The sequence below is a fragment of the Giraffa tippelskirchi genome, chromosome 12 (genome assembly GCF_054371585.1).
Source record: "Giraffa tippelskirchi isolate mGirTip1 chromosome 12, T2T-mGirTip1v1.2.pri, whole genome shotgun sequence".
Lineage (NCBI taxonomy): Eukaryota > Metazoa > Chordata > Mammalia > Artiodactyla > Giraffidae > Giraffa > Giraffa tippelskirchi.
The window spans coordinates 123,303,939-123,321,438 of NC_137286.1; the positions used below are offsets into that span (position 1 = coordinate 123,303,939).

The 17,500-nt window shown below is 37.9% G+C and overlaps 1 long non-coding RNA gene across 1 annotated transcript in view; it reads right to left on the reverse strand.

Annotated features, from left to right (window-relative positions):
- The window catches only part of LOC145529438 (uncharacterized), a 975,418-nt gene that overhangs the window by 170,365 nt on the left and 787,553 nt on the right, over positions 1–17,500 (reverse strand). Inside the window, exon 6 of the long non-coding RNA XR_014071229.1 lies at positions 783–865. This is a non-coding gene — a long non-coding RNA (uncharacterized LOC145529438). The remainder of the gene's footprint in view (positions 1–782; positions 866–17,500) is intronic.

Genomic DNA, 17,500 nt, shown 5'->3' on the forward strand with positions numbered 1-17,500 from the left:
AAAATCCATAAACCACAACTATATGAAAAAAACAGAAAATGAGAATCCAATTTCATTAGTGAAAATCCCCCCAACCGTGAAGCAAAAGAAAACGACACCCTTATCCAAATTACATATCATTAAACAAAAATTCTCAGTTATGAAACAACTCCTTAGATCCCAATTAAGATTGATAGACCAAATAAATGGAACTTTAGGACTGTTAAAGAGTTTACACAGCCAAGGAGTCAATGAATTAACTCAGAAGAAGAATTTGAATTGCTTGAAGAATTTTTAGATTCTTATTAACCAAAAGACGCATTAGACATTGAGTCTAACATTAAAATTTGAGCCATGCTGCTATATCAATTCCATTTCCTTCAGCACCCAAGGATACCAACATTGCTTTTAAAATAGTTCCTAACAATTTTTTAAAATCAACTTTGTTCAAGTATTAGAATAGGGTTAACATTCACCTCTTTGTAAATGTAGTACTTTAGTCTTTACCAAAGATATGGCAGAACAGTTTTAAAACACTTTTTCACACAAATATTAAGCATGATGGGCAAGAACTGGTAATAAGACTTTTTTTCTACTTCATTAGCATTTTTCAGTAATCTTTTGGCTTCAAATTGAGCTACTAAGCACAGCACAGCAAACATGAAACAGCACCATGAAAACACAATATGTCTTATCACATTCATATGTCCAATCAACTCTGAGTCAATATATCAAGAATCTAGATAGGTTTTCCAACAATCATAATTGAGGAGTCCAAGTAGATATAGTAATCCTTTTCTTACCTTGAGAAAGCTGGGGCTGAATTTTTCCTTGGGGTTTAGACTGGTTGCTAAGAGTCAGGGTGAATTAGGGTATTGGTTTTTTCCTGGAAAGGAAATGATAGAGTATCAAAACTCTGAACACCACAGATAAAATTAAAAATATTATGACTCACCAAATTGTCTCACTCTATGACTTCAAAATGAACACTTTGGAAAGCAATAATCTTTGAAGGAGAATTAAAGAAACTGGTCTTACAAAATTGAGGGGCAAAATAGGGTAAAGGGGAGAATAAAATAGAGTAGGGAATAAGATAGTATGGGGTTTTACTTATTTCTCAAGACAAAACAAAAAAGAAACAAGCTTAAAATATAATGATTAGAGAATATAACTTCCAATGCAAGAAATGTGCTATTCTATTCTGAATCTTTTGTCTATTATTTCACAGGGCTTGAGGAGCCTTTGAGACATTAGTATAATGACTACAGGAGGTTTCCCAAGTGGCTTTGGGAGAGTCCATGTTCCAATTTTCTACCCTCTGGAGAAACGAAATGAAAAAACGTTTTTAAATCAATGTGCTCATATTTTTATGAATTTTTCTTATAAAATCCAACATTCTTTATACCTATAACAATGTTTTCTATTTTGGATGATTCTCTTTTTAACTGAATGTTGTCAACTCTGATTATCTATATTCTATTATTGGTTTAGACCTTTTAAATACTAACATCTCCAATTGCCTTAATTCTTTTCACATAGATTTCCCCATTTATGTGTAGACTTATAATACTCTGGACTGTCTTTGTTTGTTAATTCATTCACATGTAAAACTTGGTTGAGTGATTGTTTAAAAGAAGTAAAAGCCAACTGTCATCCTATGATCAGGCAAAGTCATTCTTGGCTTGAATACAATCCAAAGCTTTTAGCATGCATTTTGTAATTATTACAGCTTATTCAGTGTTTAAATAAACATGACAGTTGATTTTGTCCAATTTGAAGGCATAAAATAAATTTGATGCGTATTTAAACTTCTTATCAAAAATAGTCTTTTCCTTTCTAATTTTAGACAATGTGATTAATATAGGATTTAAGAAAGCAAAATAACATTTAATCCACACTTTATCATCATGGTTCTCTCAGGATTAGTACTTATGCAAACAAATATATTTTATTAATCTGTGGCATATTGTTAAAAATCTACCCTAGATAAGCTCAAGGGAAAGGAGACATTTTAAAGCTAGATTTCTTTGCTTCATCTGAACAAGCTTTCTAATAACTTACTTTCTCAAGAATTACTCTATGTTTGAATCTTTCTGCTTATGTTCTGGAGTTTAATGGACATTTTTAAAGCACTGAAAAATCCCAGATTATGCTTAGCCAATTACAATGATAAAATGTATTTTTTTGTGACCAAGATTATAATCTGTTTATTCCTAAATCACCATCACAATACTTAAAAATTATATTATTCAGGTTAATATTTTTCATCTCCTTCAAACTGATTAATTTCCTTTCCTATATTATTACTATATTAAAAGAAGAATTGCTTTTTGCACTGTAAGTTTATGGTTTCAACAACTTTTACAAATTCTCCATATTAAAGTGAACTAAAAGCATTTAAAAAGTAAATAATATCAAATACAAATGTTTTGGTAGAGAATATCATGTACTATACAAGAAAATAAATCTACTATCAAATATTTTATTTCAAATGCTGTCTAAAATTTACTATTATACACTGCTTTTATATCAAATAACATAATTAAGGCAAGTAAAATTCAGAGAGAACATTACTAGTAATTCTATCACATATAGATAAAATGATCACATAAATGTACAAAAATATATAAAATGAATGTATGTATACAAACATAAGTTCAGTTCAGTTCAGTCACTCAGTCATGTACGACTCTTTGCGACCCCATGGACTGTAGCACACCAGGCCTCCCTGTCCATCACCAACTCCTGGAGTTTACTAAAACTCATGTCCTTGAGCTGGTGATGCCATCCAACCATCTCATCCTCTGTCATCCTCTTCTCCACACACCTTCAATCATTCCCAGCATCAGGATCTTTTCAAATAATTCAGTTCTTAGCATCAGGTAGCCAAAGTACTGGAGTTTCAGCTTCAGTCTTTCCAATGAATATTCAGGGCTGATTTCCTGTAGGATGGACTGGTTGGAACTCCTTGCAGTTCAAGGGACTCTCAAGAGTCTTCTCCAACACCACAGTTCAAAAGCATCAATTCTTCAGTGCTCAGCTTTCTTTACAGTCCAACTATCACATCCACATATGACTACTGGAAAAACCATAGCCTTGACTAGACAGACCTTTGCTGGAAAAGTAATGTTTCTGCTTTTTAACATGCTGTCTAGGTTGGTCATAAATTTTAATCCAAGGTGCAAGGTTCTTTTAATTTCATGGCTACAGTCATCACCTGCAGTGATTTTGAAGCCCCAAAAAATAAAGTCTCTCACAGTTTCCACTGCTTCCCCATCTATTTGCCATGAAGTGATGGGACCAGATGCCATGATCTTAGTTTTCAGAATGTTGAGTTTTAAGCCAACTTTTTCACTCGCTTCTTTCCCTTTCATCAAGAGGCTCTTTAGTTCTTCTTCACTTTCTGCCATAAGGGTAGTGTCATCTGCATATCTGAGGCTATTGATATTCCTCCTGGCAATCTTGATTCCAGCTTGTGCTTCATCCAGTCCAGCATTATGCATGATGTACTCTGCATATAAGTTAAATAAGGAGGGAGACAATATACAGCCTTGACATACTCCTTTCCCGATTTGGAACCCATGTCCAGTACTAACTATTGCTTCTTGACCTGCATACAGATTACTCAGGAGGGAGGTAAGGTGACGGTCTCATATTCCCATATCTTGAAGAATTTTCCACAGTTTGTTGTGATCCAAACAGCCAAAGGTGTTAGTGTAGTCAATGAAGCAGAAGTAGATATTTCTCTGGAACCCTGTTGCTTTATTGATGATCTAACGGATGTTGGCACTTTGATCTCTGGTTCCTCTGCCTTTTTTTTTTTTTTTTAATTAGTTTATTTTCTATTTTTTTAATTTTACAATATTGTATTTGTTTTGCCATACATTGACATGAATCCACCATGGGTGCTGCCTTTTCTAAATCCAGCTTGAACATCTGGAAGTTCATGGTTTACGTACTGTTGAAGCCTGGCTTGGAGAATTTTGAGCATTATCTTGCTAGTGTGTGAGATGAGTGCAATTGTGTGGTAGTTTGAGCATTCTTTGGCATTGCATTTCTTTGAGATTGGAATGAAAACTGACCTTTTCCATTCCGGTGGCTACTGGTGAGTTTTCCAGATTAGCTGGCATATTGAGTGCAGCACTTTCACAGCATCATCTTTCAGGATTTGAAATAGCTCTACTGGAATTCCATCACCTCCACTAGCTTTGTTCATAGTGATGCTTCCTAATGCTCACTTGACTTCACATTCCGGGATGTCTGGATCTAGGTGAGTGATCATATCGTCATGATTATCTGCATCATGAAGATCTTTTTTGTATAGTTCTCTGTCTATTCTTGCCACCTTTTAATATCTTCTGCTTCTGTTCAGTTCAGTTCAGTCGCTCAGTCATGTCCGACTCTTTGCGACTCCATGAATCGCAGCATGCCAGGCCTCCCTGTCCATCACAAACTCCCAGAGTTTACCCAAACCCATGTCCATCGAGTCAGTCATGCCATCCAACCATCTCATCCTCTTGTCGTCCCCTTCTCCTCCTGCCCCCAATCCTTCCCAGCATTAGGGTCTTTTCCAATGAGTCAACTCTTCACGTGAGGTGGCCAAAGTATTGGAGTTTCAACTTCAACATCAGTCCTTCCAACGAACACCCAGGACTGATCTCCTTTAGGATGGACTGGTTAGGTAATACCATTTCTATCCTTTATTGTGCTCATCTTTGCATGAATAGTTCCCCTGGTATCTCTAATTTTCTTGAAGAGATCTCTAGTCTTTCCCATTCTATTGTTTTCCTCTATTTCTTTGCACTGATCCCTGAGGAAGGCTTTCTTATCTCTCCTTGCTATTCTTTGGAACTCTGCATTCAAATGAGTATATCTTTCTTTTTCTCCTTTCCTTTCACTTCTCTTCTTTTCATAGCTGTTTGTAAGGCCGCTTCAAACAACCATTTATCCTTTATGCATTTCTTTTTCTTGGGGACTTCTCTGGTGGCTCAGAGTTTAAAGCGTCTGCTTCCAACGCGGGAGACCCAGGTTCGATCCCTGGGTCGGGAAGATCCCCTGGAGAAGGAAATGGCAACCCACTCCAGTATTCTTGTCTGGAGAATCCCATGGACGGAGGAGCCTGGCAGGCTACAGTCCATGGGGTCGCAAAGAGTCGGATACGACTGAACGACTTCACTTTCACTTTTCTTGGGGATGATCTTGATTACCGCCTCCTGTACAGTGTCACGAGCCTCCTTCCATAGTTCTTCAGGCCCTCTATCATGTCTAATCCCTTGAATCTATTTCTCACTTCCACTGTATATCGTTAGGGATTTGATTTAGGTCATACCTGAATGGTCTCGTGGTTTTCCCTACTTTCTTCAATTTATGTCTGAATTTGGCAATAAGGAGTTCATGATCTAAGCCACAGTCAGCCCTTGGTCTTGTTTTTGCTGACTGTATAGAGCTTCTCCATCTTTGGCTGCAAAGAATATAATCAATCTGATTTCGGTATTGACCATCTGGTGATGTCCATGTGTGGAGTCTTCTCTTGTGTTGTTGGAAGAGGGTGTTTTCTATGACCAGTGTGTTCTTTGGTCAAAACTCTATTAGCCTTTGCCCTGTTTCATTCTGTACTTCAAGGCTAAATTTGCCTGTTACTACAGGTATTTATTGACTTCCTACTTTCACATTCCAGTCCTCTATGATGAAAAGGATGCCTTTTTTGGGTGTGAGTTCTAGAAGGTCTTGTAGGTCTTCATAAACTGTTTGATCCCAGCCTTTCAGCATTACTGGGCAGGGCATAGTCTTGGATTACTGTGATATTGAGAGATCATTCTGTCATTTTTGAGATTGCATCCAAGTACTGCATTTCAGACTCTTTTGTTGACTATGATGGCTACCCCATTTCTTCTAAGGGATTCTTGCCCAAGTAGTAGATATAATGGTCATTTGAGTTAAATTCACCCATTCCAGTCCATTTTAGTTCACTGATTCCTAAAATGTTGATGCTCACTCTTGCTGTCTCCTGTTTGACCATTTCTAATTTGCCTTGATTGATGGACCAACATTCCAGGTTCCTATTCAATATTGCTCTTTACAGCATCAGACTTTACTTCCTTCACCAGTCACATCCACAGCTGGGTGTTGTTTTGGCTTTGGCTCTGTCTCTTCATTCTTTCTGGAGTTATTTCTCCTCTTATTTCCCACATCATATTGGTCACCTACCAACCTGGGGAGTTCATCTTTCAGTGTCCTATCTTTTTGGCTTTTCATACTGAAAGTGAAAGAGGAGAGTGAAAAAATTGGCATAAAATTCAACATTCATAATACTAAGATCATGGCATCTGGTCCCATCACTTCATGGCAAATAGATAGGGAAACAATGGAAACAGTGAGAGACTTTATTTGGGGGGGGGGGGCTCCAAAATCACTGCAGATGGTGACTGCAGGCATGAAATTAAAGGACACTTGCTCATTGAAAGAAAAGCTATGACCAACCTAGACAGTATATTAAAAAGTAGAGACATTATTTTGTCAGCAAAGTTCTATCTAGTTAAAGCTTTGGTTTTTCCAGTGGTCATGTATGGATGTGAGAGTTTGACTATAAAGAAAGCTGAGCGGTGAAGAATTGATGCTTTTAAACTGTGGTGTTGGAGAATACTCTTGAGAATCCCTTGGACTGCAAGGCATTCCAACCAGTCCATCCTAAAGATCAGTCTTGAATATACTTTGGAACGACTGATGTTGAAGCTGAAACTCCAATACTTTGGCCACCTGATGCGAAGAACTGACTCATTGGAAAAGACCCTGATGCTAGGAATGATTGAAGGCAGGAGGAGAAGGGGATGACAGAGGATGAGATGGTTGAATGGCATCACTGACTCAATGAACAAGAGTTTGAGTAAGCTCTGGGAGTTGGTGATGGACAGGAAGACCTGGTGCGCCACAGTCCATGGGGTCACAAAGAGTCGGACATGACTAAGCAACTGAACTGAACTCCTGCGGTTTCTGCATCAGCATTTGCAGCTTCACCTTGAACTATTTTTGCTATGGAGATGGCTTCTCTCCTTAAACCTTATGAATCAAACTGCTAGTTTCATGCTTTTCTTCTGCATCTCCCTCATCTCCTTCAAGCTTTCAGGGAATTGAAGAGAGTTAGGGTCCTGCTTTGGATTTGTTGCTGTTCAGTTGCTAAGTCACGTCTGACTCTTTGTGATCCCATGGACTGTAGTCTGCCAGGCTCCTCCTTCCATGGGATTCTCCATGCAAGAATACTGGAGTGGGTTGCCATTTTCTTCTCCAGGGAATCTTACCGACCCAGGGATCGAACCCATATCTCCTGCATTGGCAGGCAAATTCTTTACCACTGAACCATCTGGGAAGCTCTGATTGTTATTAGCCTCATTTTTAATTGTTAGGTAGAATAGAAAACAGGAGTCCAAAATGGTGGTGGCTGAAAGACAAGGAAGGGACAAGCCCACTAAAATAGAACAAAGGAAGGTCAAAGGAAGGTCCAAGGACCGGAGTGAGGACCTCAGGTAAAACAAACAACACTCCTGGCTAACTGAATTTACATAGGGCTGGCCCAGGGGGAGGAAAAAAACATAAAAAGAGGAGCCAAAGTGCTCTCTCTCTCTCTCTCCCTCGTGTGCATGCGCTCTTTCTCTCTCTCTCTCTCTCTCTCTCTCTCTCTCTCCCCACCCTACCACCTGTGGGTGCTCTTTCTCTTTCTCTCTCTCTCCTGCATGCTGGGGCATTCTTCTCTTCGTGTCTTTGGGTCAACATGCCCTCATGCCTCGAGGATGGATTTTCCTGCTATTTTCTAAATAAAATAGAGCTGTAACATGGAGCTGTAACACTGATTTGTCTAAGAGCTATAGCACGGTCTATTCGAGATCTGAGAGCTATAACACGGTCTGTCCCAGACCCAAGAGCTGTGACACGCTGAGGACTTTAATGTCCGTCACTCCAAATCTTTGTTGTGACGAGACAGAACGGAGGAGCATACACTTGCCTGCCATTCCGAACCCAGGGATCAAACCTGCATCTCTTGGATTTCCTGCATTGGCAAGCAGATTCATTACCACTGTACCACCTGGGAAGTCCTTTATTTGTATGTGTTTATTTCCTTTCATCCTCACTTTCATCATTTTTTTGCAAATCCTTTTGTTTGTATATGTTCATACAGAAATGTATTACTGTTTTGTATGTATATTTTAAACATGCATAACGCTGTTATTTTGTAGATTACATCCTCTTTCAATTATGTATTATAGAGCCATCAGCATGTGGATATATACCTCCTTGTGGGTGTGCCATGGTAACCATCCACCACTTTCTACATTCTCATTCCCTCTGGAATATACTTAGGCTGCTTCAACTCCTACCACCAAAACAAGTTTGCACTGACTCTCCTTATAGATGTTCCCCAAAGGGGCATGTTGATCAATGTTTTAGGATATACAACCCAGGAAAATAACCGCACGGGCATAGAGTAGGCATAAAAAGAAAAAGAAAGAAAGTGAAGTCTCTCAGTCGTATCTGATTCTTTGCGACCCCATGGACTGTAGCCTGCCAGGCTCCTCCATCCATGGGATTTTTCAGGCAAGAATACTGGAGTGCGTTGCCATTTCCTTCTCCAGGGGATCTTCCCAACCCAGGGATCAAACCCTGGTCTCCTGCACTGCAGGCAGACTCTTTACCATCTGAACCACTATGGAAGCCCCCAGATTAGGCATAAGAGATATTTAATTTTGCTGTGTATTACCAGCTAATTATGCAAATGGATTTCAACAGTGTTCACTCCTGCCAGCTGAGCACGTGAACCCTATCAAGGGCATATCCCTCTCATAACTTGTCTAACTTCCGTTCCTCTAACAATTTCAAAGTGACGTTTTATAGTTGTCATTTGAAATACTCTGATGTCTTATGAGATGAGAAACTATCCCTTCATAGATCTTGTCTGCTGTGACATTTCCTGTTTTGAATAATGCCTATTAATGTATTTTTCCATGTTTCTACGATATTAATGAATTAATGTGGTTGAGAGAGGGAAAGAAAAAGAGGGAAACTGTAGATGTTATTTATATTTGCCACAAACTATTAGCATCACATTATGTTTGGCATTAAAAATAACTCAAATGAAGTAAGACCTCAGTCCTTTCCAAGTAAAACTTACTGATTTTTTTAGATACACAAAATTTTCAGACACACACAATTTGTAATAACATTAGAGGTTAATATACAATATCATATTATACAAGTAGGAGAACTATGATTGATAAAAAGCACTGTTACAGAGATAGATCATTGCATCCTGGGTGGGCCACGTAAGGATCCTGGACCAAGTCCCTACCAAAGTCAACATAAATTGAACCACTGGAGAGTTTAAAGTATTGTTCTGCAAAGCCCAAACAGAAAATCTCAGGCTCATCCTCTACTTTTCCTTTGCTTTATTTCTTCTCAAGCTATTTTTTTCCAACATTTTTTGTTTCTTTCTATTCAAATCCTGGTTTTGTTCTATTCCCAGTGTTTAAAATGATAAGCTTTCAAAGATTTTTAGCAGCAAGAGCACTTGCTCAAAGAAAATACATATGCGTAAATCCAACTTTACGTGTATGTATCAATATATATGTGTGTGTGCACAATTATACCTGTACACTCACAAGTACACATGTATCAAAGTAGTTCCACTCTGACTTCACAGATGTGAGGATGGGTAAATTATTAATATAATTACACAGCTGCCTGCTGCTCACTCTCCTTAGGGGCATTCTAGGAAACTCCTAGGAAAACCAACATCCAGCTCAAAAATAAGGGGCAGACTCAAGAGGGAGGGGATATATATACTCATGTTGCGTGTGTGTGTGTGTGTGTATATATATATATATAATTATGACTGATTCATGTTGTTCTAAGGCATAAACCAATACAACATTCTAAAGCAATTTTCCTGCAATTAAAAAATAAATTAAAAAATATCTTAAAACCTTGAGAGATTTGCACAGATTGGAGTAAATGATAACGTACTTTATTCTTTAACAGACATTCTAGTATAATTTACATCCCAAGGCATCAGTGTTAATATGGAACTATGATTGCATAGTCAACGATCTCGCTTCTGCTTTTTCTAATGGAAAGTGTTGTATTGGGGGTAGTTTAGCAGGTTGGGCTTGGTGGGAGGTGCCCTATGATGCTGCCACTGACAAAACCAGACATTTTATCATGTCAAGAATGAGCACAAAGTTTCCCAGCTCACTATGAAGCTTCTAACAGTGTTAGAATGGTTAAGGATGTATTACTCAAAATTAAGGCCATATTTGAGGTTGCTGTGCAAAGACAGAACAGAAAATCTCATCTTTGTCCTGTACTGTCCTTTTCCCCATCCATAGTCAAGCTGTTCCCCCACTTTTTTTTTTTTTTATTCTTCCTTCTCAAATCTGAACCCTCTGTCAAATTCCTTCCGATTTCACGGATATACCTTTATTCATACCTTAAATATGTATTTGAACTTCCCTGAGCCACTTTGTTAGCTAACTGCTTCTTTTATTTATATATATACACATATATATATATATATATATGTGTATATATATATATATATGTGTATATATATATATATATATATGGTTGTTCAAGCCACAAGCTTCAAGCCAGGAGCCATTTTCTATTTTTCCTATTGTACATTTTAAAAGCTCTGAATTTTGTTGAATCTGTCAACATTTTTGAGCATGAAGAGGGTTCAATGCACCCAGTGTGCAGAGTTGATTAATTAAGCACTCAAATGACAGGTATATAGCATAATTTAAGTCATTAAGTAAAAGCCCTGAAATGATTTCGTCTAGTTAAAGTCTATCTTCTTTATTATCCATATTCTTTATAACACATAAAAGTGTTTCAAAGTCTGAATTAATTCATAACAGTGTTGGTTCTTGTTTATTACTTAGCTGAAGTGACAGAATCTATGTCCGGGAATACTTTCATGAGGTCACATCCATTGCATGTACAGGTAAACAACGCTTGCAGCTCTCAGCCATTACACTGTTATGGCAAATTACACCAGTAGATGGCACTCTCACTTAGCAAAAACTAAAGGTGAACTTTTTTTAAGTCTTTGGGTAAAAAGTCATACTATTCTTAAAATTCACCAATACTGTGAGGTGACAAAGACCTTGCTTAGCCAGAATCAATTTTTATTCACCGGTAGATTAAAATGGTTAGCTATACTTGAGTGAATCAAGCTCAGGATAAAACTGACACATAATTTTATATTTGTTGAGCATTTATAGTTTAGGCTCGTTGCTGCCTTTGTGTCCGTTTTACAAATATATAATAATAGAATCTCATTTAAATTTGCTTTTAAACATTCAATTTGATAATGTAAGTTAATATCTTAAAAAGTATTCTAATATCTTAAAAAAAAAGCATTTAGAAACAGACTGCTTTATATATTAATAAATGCTGCAGAATATTACCGGAGAAGGCAATGGCACCCCACTCCAGTACTCTTGCCTGGAAAATCCCATGGACGGAGAAACCTGGTAGGCTGCAGTCCATGGGGTCTCTCAGAGTCAGACACGACTGAGCGACTTCACTTTCACTTTTCACTTTCATGCATTGGAGAAGGAAATGGCAACCCACTCCAGTGTTCTTGCCTGGAAAATCCCAGGGACGGCGGAGCCTGGTGGGCTGCCGTCTATGGGGTCGCACAGAGTCGGACACGACTGAAACAATTTAGCAGCAGCAGCAGCAGCAGAATATTACTCTAAACCCTTACAAGGCACAAGGACTCTTGACAGATTTTCACCTGTTGTGGAAGTGCCTAGGTTTGTTTATTTATTTATTGACTAACTTGTTTTGCTTAGATAACAATAGTGTTCATAGTCTGGTAGATCTGTTTATCTTTATTGTCTTTATTGGCACTGCAATGCAGCTCATTTTATGGTTTATCTAAGTAGGATATTTAAGTAGAGATTAAATGCTAAAATAAGATTTAAAATAAGCACTATAAATGACCATAAGTCTTACGGTATATAGTTATGTCTATCAACAGTCTTCTCATTTTTGCAGTACAACATTTTAGAATGATTGAACATAAAAATACGATAACATATTTGGGATTGAAGATAGAGGGGTCTTCTCCAATATTCTTTAAAATTTCCGCTTCTTTTTTAATATTTAATTATTTTCGGAAGCATTGGGTCTTCATTGCTGCACGGGGGTTTCTCTAATTGCAGCAAGCAGGGGCTATTCTCTAGTTGTGGTGCATGGGCTTCTCGTTGCCATGGTTTCTCTTGTGCTCATCTTGTGCTCTTCTCTTGTTGTTTTCTTTCAGGCTCCAGGCTCAGTTGCCCTGCTTCATGTGGTAGCTTCCTGGATCATGGATTGAACTGGTGTCCCCTGCATTGCAAGGTGGATTCTTAACCACTGGACTACTAGGGAAGCCCTCCAATATTCTTAAAACAAAACTGATTTCATAGCAACCGACTTCTTATGTTAAATGCTTTGCCCCTTTTGATGAAGTACAAACAAGAACAGCATTTGTATGAAAACATGTCAAGGACCAGAGGCAATATATATGTACCTCAAATCATAAATGTGTATATAAAAACAGCGATCTGCATAGCTCCAATAAATCTAACTAGTGAGTTGGTTGCTTAATGGAAGTGAATTAAATTTAGTAAGGATCCAAGTGTATCCACTGGAGTAAACGAATGTTCTAAATTCTGTAGAAAGCAACTGGAGTGTGTCACACGAGCACCCAAAGAAAACAGGTGGTGAGTTCAGATTTCCCAGATGAGGATTACAATCAAGCTGCAATTGTGGAACTCTCCCCTGTAAGAGCAAACACAGATTGTTCTTTATAGTCATGCTTTGCTGGTGTTCTGTTTGCTGCAGACACTGCCTTTTCAAGCGACATCTCCTCTACAGGCAGATAAATTCATCCTTTTGCCAAGGACATTCATAATTGTCAGAGCCTTTGCTGTTCTCTTTGACTGGGGTGAATCAGCTGTTTAACTGAACAGTGAGAAAATGGTCACAGGTTTCTCCTTTCTTCCACTAACTGTGGCTTTCTTTCATGCTTTATGAAATGCTCCCTGCTAATCAAAGCCAAACAGTGCATAATGGACTTTGGTGAAAGCCAAATGTATTTACTCCAAGTACAAAGCCTTTGAGTAGCCTGTGATTTAATCTTTGCTATTTGTTTTCCCTTATCAGGTGATTGACAGGATGAAGCAGGCACAATCCATTTCTCTGACTAATACACTACCATGCACTTTGATTTCCTCCGTATGAAGGTTACACAGACTAGGTGGTACCATCAAGGAAAAAAGTTCTTATAAAGGAAAATGCCAAACACATTCTGTTTTGTGGAAGATAGCTGAGGTCATGAGGTTTAACAGAAGAAGCAGGGCTTTGGCGTCAGAGAGCCCTGGAATTCAGCTTCTGCTGGCCTGCTTATGTGCCTCTGATGTGTACCTTAGCCTGTAATACCATGCTAGGAGACACTCTACCCTCCTACTCATCCTACCATGTTAACATTTTTGAATCAGTAACAGTCTCTTGGCAAATCTTCATTATATTGGCAGTATTTTCTATTTCTTGTGGCAATAAAAGGATATGTATAGTAAAATGCATGGGATTAGTTTTAGATTCATTGAAATATGGAAATCCTTCTGTTTCATCACTGGAAAACGAATTAGTTAGTTCTTACCTCAAGGGGCTGTGATGAGCATTGGCTATGATGGCATACGTAAAGTGTCTGATACATAACAGAAGTTCATTTAACATTAAGCATAATCTTTCATTCTTTCTCAATTGTAATCACTGCAAGGTTGTGAAATAGCAAACCATTATAAGAAGGAATTTTTCTACATTTCCATAAATGAAAACAAACTATTTTATGAGATGAATGTGAGCTAATGTCAAAATTTCCTTTTTCTTCTCAAAGAGTAATTTGAGAGGAAATAAGGGAATGCTTAAAGAAGGGATATTTCTTTTAATTTGCTAGTTCACTTTCACTATTTAAGTAAAGCTATCTATTATAGTATTTCCAAACATAAGACAGTCAATTATTATTCCATAATTGCTAAGCTCTCATGAAATGATATTATACATGTATATTTTCTAAATATATATTACTTTAGTAAAGTATGTAAGCAGTAGACAAAATAGAGTTCACTGGATTCAATTTGTTATTCTACTACTGAATTGATATTGGAACTCAATGGTAATTTAACACTCTATAACTCTGTGACATGCTTAGAATGAGAAGAGTGACTTATTCAATGTGGCTTTGATATGGGGATTAATGGCTAAAAAGTGTTATTTTGAATTTGAAAATATTTCACAATGCCATTGTGTTATCACTATTAAGGTAGAATGAGTAGACATTCCTCTGAGACTTGAAGGAAGACAGGCTATATTTTGCACTTTCTAGAGTTCTTGCAATTCATATTCATTGAACTTCCAAAGTTCTTTTCAAATAAAGCTAATGTTTCACTTATGTCTATATCTCAAGTACAATTAACTCAAATGAAATGAACAGGTCAGGGTGATTTGGGGTAATGCGTAGATAAAATAATCACTTCTGTGATAAATGATTTGTCTACATTATTAATTTTAAATAAAATTAACCTTATATTCAATCCTAAATAAATTTTTTAACTTGAGAAATCTATTTTAACAAACTGGCATGAGATTCTATTAATAATTTTAATATTGGTGAAAATGATGCAGTGAACAGTTATTCTGTGGTCAAGTTTTATGGTAATAACATAATTTTTTTCTCAATATATGTTCCTGGTAAAGATTTTTTTTAAGTGTCCTGAACTTTGTATATGAAAAAATTCATTTTGACATTTACCCTGAGAATAGTTTTTTTTTTTTTTTTCTGTATAACTGAAAAAAAGGCAGGAGGAGAAAATATACAATTGGTATCAGCCATCATCTTTAACATCATACTCTTTTGGACGAGCTTTTAGAGAAATGCTTTAAAATAGAGAGTTTTAGGTTAAAAGCTTAATAATCCTAAATGAATGAAAATGACAAAATGAAAAACAGAGTGGTGACAAAGGACCACAAAAGAAAGAAAGGAAGTATTTTCTTTATAAGAAGCATTTGAATTGGAAAGGAACATAAACAAAAACCCAGTTCAGTTCACTCACTCAGTCATGTCTGACTCTTTGCAACCTCAAGGACTGCAGCACACCAGGACTCCCTGTCCATCACAAACCCCCAGAGTTTACTCAAACTCATGTCCATCATGTCAGTGATGCCATCCAACCATCTCATCCTCTATAGTCCCCTTCTCCTCCTGCCCTCAATCTGTCCCAGCATCAGGGTCTTTTCCAATGAGTCAGTTCTTTGCATCAGGTGGCCAAAGTATTGGAGTTTCAGTTTCAGCATCAGTCTTTCCAATGAATATTCAGCACTGATTTCCTTTAGGATGAACTGGTTGGATCTCCTTGTAGTCCAAGGGACACTCAAGATTCTTCTCCAACACCACAGTTCAAAAGCATAATTTTTTGGAGCTCAGCTTTATTTGCAGTCCATCTCTCACATCCATGCATGACTACCGGGAAAACCATAGCTTTGAGTAGACAGACTTTTGTTGGTAAAGTATTGTCTCTGCTTTTTAATATGCTGTCTAGGATGGTCATAGCTTTCTTCCAAGGAGCAAGAGTCTTTTAATTTCATTGCTGCAGTCACCATCTGCAGTGATTTTGGAGCCCCCCCAAAAATAAAAAGAAAGTTAAAGTGAAGTCGTTCAGTCATGTCCGACTCTTTGTGACCCCATGGACTGAAATCTACCAGGCTCCTCTGTCCATGGAATTTTCCAGGCAAGAGTACTGGAGTGGGTTGCCATTTCCTTCTCCAGGGGATCTTACTGACCCAGGGATCAAACCCAGGTCTCCCGCATTGCTGGCAGACACTTTACCATCTGAGCCACCTGCGCAGCCCAAAAAAATAGTCTCTCACTGTTTCCATTGTTTCTCCATCTATTAGCCATGAAGTGATGTGACCGGATACCATGATCTTAGTTTTCTGAATGTTGAGTTAAGCCAATTTTTTCACTCTTCTTCTTTAACTTTCATCAAGAGGCTCTTTAGTTCTTCTACACTTTCTGCCATAAGGGTGGTGTCATCTGCGTATCTGAGGTTATTGATATTTATCCCAGCAATCTTGATTCCAGCTTCATCCAGCTGGAATGCTTCATGCAACCCAGCATTTTGCATGATGTACTCTGTATATATGTTAAATAATCAGGGTGACAATATACAGCCTTGACATACTCCTTTCCTGATTTGAAACCAGTCTATTGTGCCATGTCCAGTTCTAACTGTTGCTTCTTGACCTGCATACAGATTTCTCAGGAGGCAGGTCAGGTGGTCTGGTATTCCCATCTCTTGAAGAATTTTTCACAGTTTATTGTGATCCACAGTCAAAGGCTTTGGCATAGACAATAAGGCTGATGTTTTTCTGGAACTCTCTTGATTTTCCGATGATCCATCAGATGCTGGCAATATGATCTCTGGTTCCCCTGCCTTTTCTAAATCCAGCTAGAACATCTGGAAGTTCATGATTCACCTACTATTGAAGCCTGGCTTAGAGAATTTTGAGCATTACTTTGCTAACCTTTGACATGAATACAATCGTGCCATACTTTGAATATTCTTAGGCATTGCCTTTCTTTGAATTGGAATGAAAACTGACCTTTTCCAGTCCTGTGGCCACTGTTGAGTCTTCCAGATTAGCTGGCATATTGAGTACAGCACTTTCACAGCATCATCATTTAGGATTTGAAATAGCTCAACTGGAAAATCCATCACTCCACTAGCTTTGTTTATAGTGATGCTTCTTAAGGTCCACCTGACTTCACATTCTGGGATGTTTGGCTCTGGGTGAGTCATCACACCATTGTGGTTATCTGGGTCCTGAAGATCTTTTTTGTATAGTTCTTCTGTGTATTCTCGCCACCTCTTCTTAATATCTTCTGCTTCTGTTAGGTCGAAACCATGTCTGTCCCTTATTGTGCCCATCTTTGCATGAAATGTTCCCTTGGTATCTCTAATATTCGTGAAGAGATCTCTAGTCTTTCTCATTCTACTATTTCCCTCTACTTCTTTGCACTGATCACTGAGGAAGGCTTTCTTATCTCTCCTTGCTATTCTTTCGAACTCTGCATTTAAATGGGTGTATCTTTCCTTTTCTCCTTGCTTTTTGCTTCTCTTCTTTTCACAGCTATTTGTAAGGCCTCCTCAGACAACCATTTATCCTTTTTGCATTTCTTTTTCTTGGGGATGGTCTTGATCACTGCCTCCTGTACAATGTCACGAACTTCCATCCATAGTTTTTCAGGCACTCTATCAAATCTAATCCATTGATTCTATTTGTCACTTCCACTGTATAATCATAAGAAATTTGATTTAGTTCATACCTGAATCAATTCAGTTCAGTTGCTCAGTCATGTCCAACTCTTTGTGACCCCATAAATAGCAGCACACCAGGCCTCCCTGTCCATCACCAACTCCCAGAG